Below are 16,694 nucleotides of genomic sequence, written 5' to 3' on the forward strand. Positions count from 1 at the left end.
CCTATGCCATTCCTATTCCCTTCCCATTTTATTCTTCACCATAACATTCATTTTTTAAAATATATTGGGTGAGTTGTTATTTGTGTTGTTCATTTCTCACTTGCTCTCCCATAGAAATAAACTCTATAAGGCTAAAAATTTTGCTAACTGGCTGTTTGTTTTGTTCACTGCTTCATTTCCAGTACCTAGAACAGGGCTTAACATGTAGCAGAATTCAAGCAATCTTGAAGGACAGAGAGAATGACATGACAGCCAGAAATTTAACTAGTTGACATAATTTAAACAGTTAATGAGATTTAATTTTCTAGATAAAGTGAGTTGATTTTTAGAGGAATGGAAGTCACATAAATTAAACACAAAGTCCTGAAGCATCAACTAATTCAAAGACTTATAAGGTACTTCAAAATATTCATAAAAATAGAGTCGAAAGTTAATTTTGGTGCAAAAATCTTTTCTATCTATGCAAATGAGATGTTAAAAATGCCAAGGAAGATATATGATTAAAAACTATGTGTGGTTTTCGATTTTTTTGCACCCACATAAACTTACCTTGTAATTCCATTTACCATGAGCTTTATGAAGTCCACTCATATGTCCCAAAATCTTGAGGGTCACTGAGAAACAAAGATGGCTGCTCTAATAACTCATTTTTCAAAGCAGACTGTTGTCCTTCATCATTGTCACTTAACACTGCCAGCTTACTAGGCCCACTTGCCTAGCACAGCATGTCAGTCAGCTAGTGCAAACCTATGTGGGAGGAGAATTTGGTAAATAAGTCAAGAAAGTGAATTAAAAATCTGTTCTGTCAGGATTTTCTTGTTAGCGTTGTTTACAAGCTGCAGGCACTTCAGAGCTGCTTGCCACCCTGGTAGATAACACCAGGGGGCCAGAAAGAATTGAAATGGATGTTTAGAAAATGTATACTTCCTCCAAGATAGGGATTGGCATTCAAACTGCTCTAAGAAAAATTTCCCTGCAGGTAGAAGTAGGAATGCAAACAGCTCAAAAGCTAAATGGTCACCATCAGAACTATGGAGGAAATGTATGCTGGGCCCAGAGCTGGACAGCTAGCTTTTCATGGCACCTCAACTATCTCAACAATATAGTACCCACCCTTAGACTTCTTGGATGAACTCATCAATAAAGGTAGCAGCAGTGGCATAGCATCTTCCTTTTAAAACCAATAAACAGGTCGGCACCGTGGCTCAATAGACCAATCCTCTGCCTGCAGTGCCGGCACCCCAGGTTCTAGTCCTGGTTGGGGCCCCGGATTCTGTCCCAGTTGCTCCTCTTCCAGTCCAGCTCTCTGCTGTGGCCTGGGAAGGCAGTGGAGGATGGCCCAAGTGCTTGGGCCCTACACCTGCATGGGAGACCAGGAGGAAACACCTGGTTCCTGGCTTCAGATCTGCGTAGCGTGCCGGCCGCAGCGCTCCAGCCACAGCATGCCAGCTATGGTGGCCATTTGAGGGGTAAACCAACGGAAAAGGAAGACCTTTCTCTCTGTCTCTCTCTCTCTCACTGTCTAAGTCTGCCTGTCAAAAAAAAAAAAAACAAAAAACAAAAAACAAAAAACAATAAACAATAAATCTAGAATTCAGAGAGGCCAACGAGCCCAGTTTATGAAATCAGCTTGTGTATAGAGGAGCTACAAAAACTCTCTCATTCACACTGTGAGTCTCCCAAACCTCTTTCTCATATAAATGAGCTCCAAGAAACCAAGCTTTCATATTGGTGACTTCAGGCAAGCATCCAATAAACCGCTGGCTTTCCCTGATCCATCATTCATTCCAGCCCTCCATTGCTGGGGACAGGGAGTGGGGAGAAATTCCTGCAGAATTATAATGACCTGTAAAGCATGATCTGGCACTACTCTTTGATATCTTTACTCATTTGTGTAATAAATATGCACAGAACGTCCTTAATTTGAAAATTAAAAATGCTCCAAAATCCAAAACCTTTGTGCATTGATGGGAGATAACAGGTAGAAAATTCCACACTTTGAAAGTGTGTTTCATGTACAACATTATTAAAATATTGTATAAAATTACCTTTGGCCTATCGATATAGAATGTATATGAAACATAAATGAATTTGGTGCTTTTCCAATTATGTATATGCAAACATACCAAAATGAAAAAAAAAAAATCTGACATCTGGTCTCAGAGATTTCAGGTAAGGGGTAGTTGAAATGTACTGAGTATGTATTTTGTGCAAGGACTTATGCTAAGAGTTAGACCTGACTCTAGGTGTGGAGTCCAGCATGGAAAAAAGAGAAGGCAGAGTAGAAGCTCAGGGTGGTATACATGGACAGTGGAGAACCCTCTTATTGGAATAATGGTTTCAAAAGACAGAAAATATTATTTAAAATCAAAATCATTTTGAAATCCCTTAGGAAACATCATAGTGAGAACCAATTTACAACTTTTCAGTAAGTCCAACCCAGCCAGTTTTTCCACCAGAGTTGTTCCTTGGCAGGGCCCCAGTGACATGGTTGATTTTTATAAAGGAGTCATGTAGAACACAAAATGCAAACAGCAAACTTCTGGTCACTGTCAGGAGATTCTCATAAAATAAGAATCACACAGTAACTATGACCAGCTTGGAACAAACACTTATTTAGGAGCATGGGTTGCAAAATCACCAAATTATGTAACTTCCTGATGACCTTTTTGCTCTCTGTTTTGGCTAAGCTCATGTTCAAGGGTGTTCCAAACAGTTAGTGGAAAATGGAATTAAAGGATAATGTGCATTTTCCATGAACATTCTGAAGTACTCTCATGGTTGTATATAAGTCTAATGCCCAAGTAAAACACCAAGGTGTTAGCATGTGTCAGATGCTTGGTATAGTTTTCTAAGTTTTGAAATAGATGCTCAACATACACTATTATCTACATTTTACAAGTTGAGAAAATGGGGCATAGTGAGGTCGGATAACCTGGCTATGATCATACCACAAGTGAACAAATGTCCTTATATCATTCATATATGGTACAAAGTAGTGGATAATTTGAAGAAAGTCTAGTGAAACAATTTTTTCAAGGGTAGAGTGAACTGTAGTAGATTAACATGAACTATGGTGGATGGTGCAATATCCTGAATCTAGGGACAGGTGTGGTATCACCTCCTGTAAATGTACAGGAGCAAGGAGAGTGCAGGGTTACAGTAGCATAAGGAGTGTGAATGTTGAGAGCTTCACTGAAAGTAATCATGGTTAAGTTCAGGAATGTAGCCAACCCAACTGACCACACATAGAGGAAACTAGAGTGACACTCTGTAATTCCTCTCCATACTCAGTCCAATCTATCTTTGCAAGGTTCCTCACTTATTGACCCCCAACAGAATGCAGAGAGCAAAAGCACCTGTTGGTACAGCCCATATTGTTCAACCTACAAGGAAAAGAGGAATCAGGACAGGGAATTGGAAGCTCCCCAGCACAATCTCCTACCAGCCAGTCAGTAATTCCTTCAAATCAGTGACAGCAGTACTGATGTATCTTTACCTTCCACTGAACAAGGTCTATGACATCACAAATGCTCAGTGACAAAAAATATTAATCTCCTTCCTTCTTTTTCTATGCGTATTCTGTCTTCAAAGAAATTACCATTACAGACGACTGTGGGCTGGTGGAGATTGTCTAACAAGAGAGTGTCTGTCTCTAACCCTCTGCACAAGTTGAGTGATGTGAGTGGAGAACATTCTAGAGCAGGATTCCCTCCAGGAAAGACTCCATGCTCCTTGCCCTTTTGCAGTGGGCCTGGAAACTGGGAACAAGGAGGGTGGAGTGTTTCTTTTTCTGGGGCTGCTTCCAAGCCATTTTGTAGAGCATCAGCAACTTTAATTTGGGTCAGGACCAAAGTTTGAGAACTAAGCTATTCAGTGACTTCCTCACAAGATGTTGGAAAAAGTTCACTATTTTCCAAGTGGCCAAAATTGTTGTCAGAAGCATTTCAGATTTGAATAATATTCATGAGAAAATGTGGCAGGAGAGAACTGCCTATCTGTTCCTTCAGTTAGTCCTTAATAACTCTCTACCCAAGTACTGTAAACAATCAGCTAGGGAGGAGAGTAAGGAATGAATAAACCCTAGTTTAAAGGCTAAAACAAATGAATTTTTCTTACTCTTCAAGTCCCCTCCCAAAAATCCAGCCACTGAAAAACAGGCTAGTCATCCTCTGAGAAGGTCGTTTTGCTCTTGTTAGCGTATTTGTTTCTGACAAACCTTTCATAAGGTTATTGATGATCTCTTAACCACAAGCAGCTGGGATCTCATTATTCATTAAAATTTCTTTGGACACATTTGCAGTGAGTGTGCTATGGAAGCTTCAGACTTAGGGTCCTGGGGAGGTCAGCTGATGTGTACTCTGTCCTTTCTACTCAGTCTTTCTGCCCCAGTTGATAGGAATCTTCCTGAGGGTGAGGGCTGGAGAAGGGACATCATTCTTCCAATTTGCCTTGTTTAACTGCAGCAAAGCAAGCTGCTCTCTTTGAATCTTGCCTGTTCAGAATTAAAAATGGAGAAACTACAATAGTTTAATACATTTTATGACCTTCATGTTTTATTAAATTTCATAAAGGCATTCCATTCAGAAGAGGGTCAGATTTTAAATTAAGGCTCTACAACAAATATTTAAACTCAGATTTAATAAAAAAAGTTATTGTGTATTCATGCAATTGCAATTGATTATAGAAGACTTAGGTATTGAAATTTTAAAAGGGTAATAGATATTATAAATGGATAATAATGTTTAACAGGATACTGAATTTGGAATTTATTTGGCCTATTTTATGTACATTTTGAAAATTTATGGAACAATGGTAATTTTTTTTAGATACAAGTGCTTCACACATAGAAGGAACATAATAAATATCAATTGAAAGTATGCAAGTACTATATGAGTGGAAAAATGTCTGCAAACTTTGTGCTGTATTGTAATGAAGACTAATACACTCCAATTAATTCAATATAACAAAATTTCAGAGGGAAATACAATTTGTTCTAGTATTGCACCAAGCTTCGAAGGAGCTATGTGAAATGTTTTTAAGATCTCTTGCATTCTTAAGGAGCCAAGCATTGCAATGGAAAAGCATGATCTATTTAGACATAAAACAGTGGGAGAAGGAAAAAAAGGCATCTGGCCCTGTTCCAGCTCTCATAGGAGCTGGAATCTTGGATAAGGCTCTTTGGAAGAAGTGAAATTGAGGCAGATCTTGTGTAACTTTAAGAGGAGCGTTTAATATGCTCTCCAACTTTATCATAACAAGGATTTAAAGATAGTCAAAGTATTAGCCAAAGATTTGCAAGGCTGCATGTAAAGGCTATTTAAAGAAGTCAAACTCACTCCTCCATGCCAGTATGTCTATACATGGAAATTTTCTCTTTAGTTCTGTTTTCAGAAGTTTGACTTTATAGTGCTTATCTATAATATTTTTGTATTTTCCCATTTACTGATCACTGAACTACTTAAATCTGTGGGTTGGTATCTTTCATCAATATAAAAAAGGATCTGAATAGTTTTATTGGTGCCCTTCCCCCTATACTATCTCTTTCCCATTACTTCTCTCTCTCTCTCTTTCTCTCTCTCTCTCTCTCTCTCTCTCTCTTTTTATTTGACAGGCAGAGTTAAACAGTGAGAGAGAGAGACAGAGAGAAAGGACTCCCTTTTTCTGTTGGTTTACCCCACAAAGTGGCTGCTACCGCCGGCGCACTGCGCTGATCTGAAGCCAGGAGCCAGGTACTTCCTCCTGGTCTCCCATGCAGGTGCAGGGCCCAAGGACCTGGGCCATCCTCTACTGTACTCCTAGGCCACAGCAGAGAGCTGGACTGGAAGAGGAGCAACCTGGACAGAATCTGGTGCCCCAACCAGGCGCCGCAGGCAGAGGATTAGTCTATTTTTTTGTGTGTGATTCTTTTCTTTTTTTTAAAATTTAATTTAATGAACATAAATTTCCAAAGTACAGCTTATGGATTACAATAGCTTCCCCCCTACCATAACTTCCCTCCCACCCACAGAACTCCCCTCTCCCACACCCTTTCCCCTTCCATTCACATCAAGATTAATTTTCAATTATCTTTATATACAGAAGATCAATTTGGCATATATTAAGTAAAGATTTCAACAGTTTGCACCCACACAGAAACACAAAGTGTAAAATACTATTTGAGTACTAGTTATAGCATTAATTAAACACCTAAGAATAATTGTGTATTAATTGCAGAGTTCAACCAATAGTTTTAAGTAGAACATAAAAAATACTAAAAGGGTAAAGTATTAAGTTCTTTTTTTTGTTTGTTATATAGTTTTTTTTATTTAATAACTGTGAATTTACAAAGTGCAACTTTTTTATTGTTGTGGCTTCCCTCCCCCAACCTCCCTCCCTCCCGTGGCCCTCCCCTCTCCCCCTCCCTCTCCCATCCCGCCCTTCATCGAATTTCATTTTCAATTACCTTCATATACTGAAGATCAACTTAGTATATACTAAGCAAGGATTTCAACAGGCTGCACTCACACAACCACACAAGGTATAGGGTATTGTTCGACTAGTAGTGTTTTTAAGTTTCATAGTAAAACACATTAAGGACAGAGATCCTACGTGGAGAGCATGTACCCAGTGACTCCCGTAGTTGATTTAACAATTGGCACTCTTGTTTATGACGTCAGCAATCACCCGAGACTCTTGCTATGAGCTGTCTAGGCAATGGAAGCCCCTTGAGTTCACCGACTCTGAACTTGTTTAGTCAAGGCTGTATCACAGTGGAGGTTCCTTCCTCCCTTCAGAGAAAGGCGCCTCTCTCCTTGATGGCCTGCTCCTTCTGCTGGAGTCTTGTTCACCAGAATCTTCCATTTAGATTGTTTTTTGCCACCGTGTCATGGCTTTCCATGCCTGTAAGACTCTCATGGACCTTTTAGCCAGATCTGAATGTCCCAAGGGTTGATTCTGAGGCCGGAGTGCTGTTTTGGGTGTTTGCCATTCTATGAGTCTGCTGTGTGTCCTGCTTCCCCCACAGGATCATTCTCTCCCTTTTAATTCTATCCTTCATTATTTGCTTACACTGGTCTTATTTGTGAAATCTCTTTGACACATACCCTATCTTTTTGATCGGTTGTGTATTTATACTTATCACTTTACCAAGTGCGCTGGCATTGGTACCTGCCTCCTTGGTAAGATTGAGTTGAAATTCCCTGACACATTTCTAGTTCCACCATTGGAGGTAAGTCCGAGTGACCATGTACCAACCTATATATCTCCTCCCTCTCTTATTCCCACTCCTATGTTTAACAGAGATCATTTTTCTGTTAATTTTGAATGCTTAAGAATGATTGTGCATTGATTACAGAATTCAACCAGTGGTCTTATATAGAATAAACAGAGCAACAACAACAACAAAAATACTAAAAGGAATAAAATAGTAAGTTGTTCCTCAACAGTCTAGACAAGGGCTGATCATGTCACTGTCTCTCATAGTGTCCATTTCACTTCAATGGGTATCATTTTAGATGCTCGTTTAGTTGCCATCGATCAGGGAGAACATATGATATTTGTCCCTTTTGGACTGGCTTATTTCACTCAGCATGATGTTTTCCAGCTTCCTCCATTTTGTTGTAAATGCCCGGATTTCATTGTTTTTTACTGCTGTATAGTGTTCTGTAGAGTACGTATCCCATAGTTTCTTTATCCAGTCATCCGTTGATGGACATTTAGGTTGATTCCATGTCTTAGCTATTGTGAATTGAGCTGCAACAAATATAGAGATGCAAATGGCTCTTTTTTTCTCCCCTTTAATTCCATTTGGGTAAATTCCAAGGAGTGGGATGGCTGGATCCTGTGGTAGTGCTATATTCAGGTTTCTGAGGACTCTCCAAACTGTCTTCCAGTTTGCATTCCCACCAACAGTGGGTTAGTGTCCCTTTTTCCCCACATCCTCACCAGCATCTGTTGTTGGTTGATTTCTGTATGTAAGCCAATCTAACCTGAGTGAGGTGAAACCTCATTATGGTTTTGATCTGCATTTCCCTGATGGCTAGGGATCCTGAGCACTTTTTCATGTGTCTGTTGGCCATTTGGATTTAGAGGATTAGTCTAGTGAGCTGCAACACTGGCCTCCCATTACTTCTCTTTATATTGCCATTGCATGTGTATTAAATAATTTAATTCATCTCACACATTTCTTCCAATTTTGTTCTATAATCTCTTAAGTTTCAATAATCACATCTTCTATTGTGATCAGCATGCTTTTAAACATAATCAGTTTCAAATATTGAATTTTTTACTTTTAGAATGTTCATTTAATTGCTTTTAATAGAGACTAATTTATGTTGAAATATTTCATCTTTTTATCCATCCTATTAATTCTCCCTCTATTTTCTGCAACACAGTTTTTTTTAAATTATTGTTTGTTAACTTCACCATCGAGATTATGTCTAGATTAGCTTCTGCCAACTATCTAATCTTTCTGCTGTATCATTTTTTCTGTCTAATAAATTTTGATGGCATTTTGGACATTTTAAACAATTCTCTGCAAATGTCTTGAGTTATGTTATCATCATCTTAACTAAACTGAGTTCATTCTTGAAGGTAATTAATGGTGAAGCAGTTCTGGAAAACAGTTTTGTTAAGATGTATACATTGCCTTTATTTAATTCTTAGGCACTGTCCTTACTCCTCCAGCATGTTTTAGGATTCCCTACTTCAGAGTATCACTCAAGCTACTTCTACTCTGACTGTGGTCTCTAGAGCTTCTGCACTGTCTGATCAATTCTCAACTTCCTAAGGCCCCTGCTCCCACACGGGAGACCCAGAAGAACCTCCTGGCTCCTGGCTTCAGATCGACTCAGCTCCAGCTATTGCGGCCAATTGGGAAGTGAACCAGCGGATGGAAGACCTCTCTCTCTCTCTCTCTCTTTCTCTCTCTCTGCCTCTCCTTCTTTCTGTGTAGCTCTGACTTTCAAATAAATAAATAATTTTTTTTTTAAAAAAGCACTCTTCAATGGGTCAGGCCCTTTTGAAACTACTCTCCATAAATTTAACTGAAAAGTGATCCCTGTTAAATATAAGAGTGGGAATATGAGAGGGAGGAGATGTACAGTTCGGCACATGCTCAATAGGACTTGCCTCAAACAGTAGAGTTAGAAATGTGCCAGGTACATCCCATCAAGGTGGCATGTACCAATGCCATCTCACTAGTCAAAGTGATCAGTTTCAGTTCATAATTGATCATAATGATAGGATTAAGAGTCAAAGGGATCATATAAACAAGACTAGTGTCTGCTAATACTAACTGTTAGAATATAAAAGGAGGGATTGATCCAACAGGGGAAACGGAGTATACAGCAGACTCATAGAATGGCAGATGTCCTAAACAGCACCCTGGCCTCAGAATCAGCCCTTAAGGCATTCGGATCTGGCTGCAGAGCCCATGAGAGTATTTTAGGCATGGAAAGCCAAGAAACTGTGGCAAAAAAAAAAAAAAAAGAAAAAAATGACCTAAATGAAAGATCTCTGTGAGATCCCAGCAGAAAGAATGGGCCATCAAAGAGGGAGGTACCTTCCTCTGAAGGGAGAACTTCCACTTTGACTATGACCTTGTCTAAACAAGATCGGAGTTGGAGAACTCAAAAGGCTTTCATAGCCTTGGCAGCTTATGATAAGAGCCTCGGGTGATTACTGACACCATAAATAAGAGTGTCAATTGTTAAATCAACAACAGGAGTCACTGTGCACTTACTCCCATGTAGAATCTCTGTCCTTAATGTGTTGTACTATGTGAATTAACAGTATAACTAGTACTCAAACAGTACTTTATACTTTGTGTTCTGTGTGGCTGCAAACTGTTGAAATCTTTACTTAGTATATACTAAATTGATCTTCTGTATATAAAGATAATTGAAAATGAATCTTGATGTGAATGGGATGGGGGAGGGAGTGGGAGATGGGATGGTTGTGAGTGGGAGGGTGGTTATGGGGGCGGGGGAAGCTGCTATAATCCAAAAGCTGTACTTTATATAAATTATGTAAATTTATATTTATTAAATAAAAGTTTAAAAAATTCTCAACTTCTAGGCATCTGTGATTTCTAGGCTTCCTATTATCTCATAATGTACTTGCACCAGCCAAGAGTTGGTCTAGGATCAGAGATACATTTCCACACAGATTTTTGAAATGTCACATCTCTGACACTCTGCTTCAAAAATCCTAGGTATCTTAGCAAGTTCAAACTATAGTATTATTTCTTTGGGCTATTCATTGCTTGGATTTCTCATACCTACATGAAAGACTAGAAAACATCCTTAGGGAGAACATACAAGTCAATGTGGCTATCATCTCCTATGCTTTCCTTCTGTTAAGGAACACAGTATTTCACTAAGTTGTACTCCAGGGTCTCCAAATAAGTATGTTATATAATCAATCCAGATTTCATACTTGTTTAGTTGACAGGTGAGTCTGGGACCAGTCATTTCACTGTAGCTAGCGTCTCCTTATAAAAGAGAGGTGTGAAACTCATTTAGGTACATGTGTAACATGCAGGCTTACTGTGTACTCATGCACATACATGGGTATTTGTATGTATACATGCCTCAAGTTTTGCTTTTCTGTGTAGATTTATACATGTGAATATATATATACACATACATATACACATTCAAGTTTACTTATAAATACATACATGAACATAACTACATATGTGCATGTATGTACACATATGAACACACATAGTTGAGGCTTAATTCATGCAGAGTTGGATTTCATTGGTTAAAAGGTATATGTTTACTCTCTACTGCCAGATAACTTATTAGAAATTTATTTGATTGGGGATTCTTGCAAGGATTAATTCACTAGTGATTTACTACTTACTATGAATTGCTTGAAACAGAATGTCTTTCTTGATTCCACAACACAAATGCTAGATCTAGAATTCCAAACCAGCTCTCAACATCTCGTCTAATGCTCCTTCTGCAAATTGTCTATCTTAAGAGAGAATTTTTCTTTCCCTGATATTCTTCACTCCACAGTTTCATGGTTCCTTGTTGCCATGAATATTGGCTCCTACTTGAGATGTCCAAGTGGCTCTCCGTAGGTTCAATTCCATCCCTCAGCCTTGGCTTCAGTTGCAAGCTTTAACAATTTTTAATTCTTTCCTCAAACAAAAGAGGGTATCAGTCATTCAAGTGGTATGAGTAATAAAAAATCAGAAGAACAAACTGAAATGAAGCAGAAAATAAGTGGCAGTTCTGGGCACCTTGTCAGTCCAGAGGCTTTTTTTTTTTTTCTTGGTGATACTCCCTCTCCTCTACATCTGGTCTTGGCCTTATCCTGGAAGCATCCAAAGACCCTCAATGCTCTTTCCATTCTTTTCCTAGATCTCAGCTTCCAATAAAACCTCAGCTGGAGGTGAAGTAGCCAGTGATGATAAGCTAAAAGTTACTCATCTTGGAAACATTTGCATTTTAACAAAAAATCTAAACCTTGCATTAAGGAAACAAAACTCCAAAGGTGATTTTCCAGCGTTATAAGTAAGTCGGAGCAGGGGGAGGAGGCACAGCGGCATTGTGGCACAGTGTGTTAGACCGCCACCTGCAACATCAGCATCCTTTATGGTGCCAGTTCAAGTCCCAGGTGCTCCACTTGTAATCCAACTCCCTGCTAATGTTTCTGGGAAAGCAGCAGAGGATGGCCCAAGTAATTGGGCCCCTGCACCCATGTGGAAGACCAGGATGAGGCTCCTGGCTTCTGGCTTTGGCCTGGCTCAGCCCTAGCTGTTGCAGCCATTTGGGTTATGAATCAGAGCATGGGGATCTCTCTGTCTCTCTCTCCCCGCTCCCTCTGTAATTCTGTCTTTAAAATAAATAAAATGAATCTTTTTAAAAAATGAAATGGGTGGGGAGGGTTGGGCTAGAACATAGGATGAAGTAGGAAAGTACTGTGTGCCCCTGAAGTAATTCACCACAGCAGAATCCTCGAGGATTGAGAATACAAACTGCTAAGATCCTAATATTCTACTCTGAGTCTAGGAACATGGGAGATGAAGGCATTACTAAACCCAACATGAGGTGCAGATGAGACAAAGGGACTTTTGTGAAGGTTAGAGTAAATGGAGCCCCTGAGGTTCTCATTCTTTTGAAATGTGTGTGTATGTTTAAAAGCAGATAATATGATTATCTTGATCAAACTTTAGTTTAACAAAGTTGTTTGTGTACATGGTGACAAACCCATTCTCTAGATAGCAATCAAAGTTATGTTCAAAAAATTAAAACCATGTCATGCCTCTTCACAGATAGATAGTTGCCAGTGTCTTCTCATTTCAAGAAGACCGGGGTGGAAATCCCTGTGATCGGTTGCTCTCTTATTTACCTCTCCCATGCTCACCTCTCTGTTTTGTAAAGAAATCAGCGTGATCCCACTGTGGGGTCTTTTCACCTCCTGTTCTCATGGCCTGAGATGCTCTTCCCCCAGATCCTTGCTCCTCTTTGTGATTCAAGGTTCAGTTCCAATGGCATCTCCTCAGAGAAGCTCCCATGACCCTTCATGCTCCATTATGTTCTCAGATTGCATTTTCCTACAGCAACAATCTTGCTTTGTATATTTGGATTCTGAGCCCTCCTTTCCCCATGAGAATTCTCTGGGTGGGTAGTGATCCTTTGCCTCTGACTCTTCATTCTACATTAACTGCCACCACTCTGGCTTACAGTAGGTTTCCATGAAGTGTGTTGAATTAATAATTAGTAAAGTAGGAAACAATTCCTTCTGCTCTATTTACAAAAATTGCTTTCATGGATTCATAAAATACCTAATCTGAGAGAGCCACAGTCAGCCTCTAGTCCAATGTTCACATCCTCTAGCTCCTCCGGCCCCCTCCACATTCTGTAGCTGCTTCTGCTTAAAACAAATTGTGCAACAACCTGATTACTAGGGACAGCCTCGTTAGTCTCGCACTCAGTCAGTGTATATTGACTTCCATTCACTGCACATGTTTAATGTTTTCATATGGCACCAAATTAAGAGAGAGAGGAAACTATCAAAAAGAAAGGAGGAAGAGGAGACACCTCACTGTAGACAGAAGGAGAGAAAGGCACAACTCTCTGAAGTCCTCAAAACCTGAGAGCTACACCCATTTAACTAAGGAAAAGCCATGGGCACACTTCAGTAGCTGAAGAGCATGATGCTGTTACAGAATAGGAGAATACGGTATGAATGTAGACACTGTTGTAGAACTGATCTGGGTTCAAGTACACATTGTTAGAATGGCTTTGTTGACAACCTTTTAAGACTCCAATTTCTTACTAATGCTCTAGAGAAATAAAGCATTCTTCTGAGAGATATTGTAAACATTGATATAATCTTTGTATAACACTCAGCTTCCTATACTGACATGGAGTAAACTTTCAATAAACGTGAATTACTCTTATTATTATAATATTGTTCATGTCATAGTCATGTGAATATGCTATAAATGAAAAGATAAATTCTGTGCAGCAAATTTTATGTGCATCTAACACTATTACTCTTTTTAAACTGTAGCATAAATAAGACTTAAAATATCCAAATAACCTGACACAATTCATATTAATGCTAATACATTTTATTATTATAATACGTTTTATTTCATAAACCCCTTTCACACATATTCTCTCCTTTGATGATTCACAGCTGTTCATTTACTGAATCGTGAAAAGCTCTAGCAACATTTTGTAATAAGAGTTACCTGTATTCCAGGTCAAGGACCAGCTGCTTCTCTTCAGTCTTAATGTTTTGTTTGGCCAAATCAGATTTCCTATGCCAGAAAGTACAGAGCCAATTTGTTCTCTTGGAACTCTCAAATGTTAAAGGTAGAGAAGAAAAGTCTTTATCTTAAAAAGGCAGCTTGGAAGTGTCAGTTCAATTCACTGCCACCCACGGATGCTTAACCTGAAGAAATCAGAAATAATGGAGGATTAAAGATTATGCGCCTACAGTAATTTGGGGAAAATGAAGGAGTCCCTCAGGTAGAAACATGATCCATTAGCACAAAACTTTTCAAGTTACAGCCTATAAATATTTGAAGTATTTAACTTCTAAGGAGGCAAAGGAATTACTCAACCCCATACAAGGAAAAGTGATGAGGAGTAATGGGATGACATTAACAACGAGAACATTTCCTCAATAGGCAGGCAGATCCTGCAAAGGCTTCGCTCCATGTGGAAACTCCTGGACTTAGAACAGTGAAAACAAGATGGCACTTTATGGATAGAACTGCCATCCATTTTAAACTCCTAGGGCTGGTGACTGGCTCAGAGTCTGTTATGTGATTTTAAATGGTTCACTCAGCACATTTTTAATTCATGTTAGTAGAACTGGTATGAAGAATCATCAGAATAAATAGAAATGTTGATGATTCCCTGACATCCTTGATAGTTTTTTTTTTAATTAATACTGCTCTATGAATATACCCTGTTTTACTACTTTCATCTGCTCACTTGATGGTTTTTAATGATAGACAAAAAAAGGAAGGAAAAGACAAGAGTAGTGGACTGAGGGAGAGAGCTGAGTGTTAAACCTTCTATCATACACATATCATACACAACATTGTAAATGTATTCAATATCACAAATCACACACTGAAATGTTAAAATGATAAATTCTATCATATTTTTTACTATAGATGTTATCTCCAAAATCAAGGAATTAATTTTGACAGATTTTCTAACTACTGGAATTTTCTTCAAAAGAAGTAGTATATTTTTTTTAAGAAAATTGGGCAAACATAAAAAATTTATTTATTTTTTCCCCAGAAAACTTTTTATGTAAAGTATACAAACTTCATGCATTTCATAAATAGAACTTTAAGAACATAGTTATTCTTCCCACCATAACTGCTGTCCCCTTTGCTCTCCCACCCTTCCTCCTCCATCTCCTATTCTTATTCTTATTTTTTTACTAAAATCTATTTTCAATTAACTTTATACACAAAATATTAACTCTATACTAAGTAAAGAGTTCAACAAATAGTAAGGAATAAAACTCCTGTTTCTCAGTTTTTTTTATTTCTATTTTGATTTCTTCATTCGGGAGCATGCTGTTCAGCCTTCATGTGTTTGCACATGTTCTAGAGATTATTTAGCTGTTGATTTGCAGTTTCATTCCATTGTGGTCAGACAAGATGCATTGTATGATTTTGATTGTTTTGAATTTGCTGAGACTTGCTTTATGGCCTAGCCTGTTGTCTATCCTAGAGAAAGTTCCATGCACTGGTGAGAAGAATGTGTATTTTGCAACTGTAGGATGAAAAGTTCTGTAGATATCTGGTAGATTCATTTGGCCTAATAGTGTCAATTAATTGTTGTTTTCTTGCTGATTTTCTGTCTGGTTGATCTGTCCATTGCTGAAAGAGGGGTATTGAAATCCCCATTAATATTGTATGGGAGTCTATGCCTCCTTTTAGATCCAGTGACATTTATTTTAAATACCCAGGTGCTCTGTAATTAGGAGCCTATACATTTACCATAGTCACATCTTCCTGTTGAATTGATCTCTTAATCATTGCATAGTGTTCTTCTTTGTCTCTTTTAATAGTTTTTATGTTAAAGTCTATTTTGTCTGATATTAGGATGGCTACACCAGCTCTTTTTTTTTTTGGTTTCTGTTAAGATGAAATATCTTTTTCTATCCTCTCACTTTGAGTCTGCATGTATCTTTGTTGGTGAAATGTATCTCTTGTAGGCAACAAATAAACCTTTTTAATCCATTCAGCCAGTCTATATCTTTTACTGGATAGTTGAGGCCATTTGCATTCAAGGTGACTGTTGGTAAATAATGACTTGGCCCTACCATTTTCCCATAAATATTTCTATTGTTTACTTTGAATTCCTTTGTACATTTACTGAGAGATTTTCTGCCTTCACCTTCTTTCATAGTGATGACTATGTTTTTGTGTTTCTGTGTGTAGCACATCCTTAAGCATCTTTTGTAAAGCTGGATGAGTAGTGACAGATTCCATTTCTGTTTGTTATGGAAGGTCTTTATTTCACCTTCATTCATAAATGAGAGCTTTGCAGGGTACAATATTCTGGATTGACAATTTTTTTTCTCTTAAAAATTAGAACGTATCTTGCCATTCTCTTCTAGCCTGTAGAGTTTCTGATGAGAAGTCAGCTGTGAGTGTAATTGGAGATCCTCTGAAAGTAATCTGGCATTTCTTTCATTTACATTTTAGAATTTTTTCTTTATGTTTTACTGTGGAGAGAGTTTGACTACAATGTATCATGGTAATGATCTTTTTTTGTCATGTCTATTATGAGTTCTATGTGCTTCTTGTACTTGGATGTCCCTTTCATTCTCCAAATTAGGGAAGTTTTCTATAGCTATTTCATTAAAAAGACCTTCTAATCCGCTCTCTCTTTCCGTGCCTTCAAGAATTCCTAAGACTAGTGTGTTGGGTCATTTGATAGTATCCCATAAATCTCCAACACTGTTTTTTAGTTTTCTAATTCCTTCCTTCCTTCCTTCCTCCCTCCCTCCCTCCCTCTCTCTCTCTCTCTCTCTCTCTCTCTCTTTCTTTCTTTCTTTCTTTCTTTCTTTCTTTCTTTCTTTCTTTCTTTCTTTCTTTCTTTCTTTCTTTTTTGTCTTACTTTAAAATTTCCAGAGATTTGTCTCCTAACATGGAAAATCTTCTACCTCACTGAGTCTGTTGTTAAGACTTTCCACTGTATTTTTTATTTGAT

Source organism: Lepus europaeus, chromosome 9, assembly GCF_033115175.1.
Source record: "Lepus europaeus isolate LE1 chromosome 9, mLepTim1.pri, whole genome shotgun sequence".
Taxonomy (NCBI): Eukaryota; Metazoa; Chordata; class Mammalia; order Lagomorpha; family Leporidae; genus Lepus; species Lepus europaeus.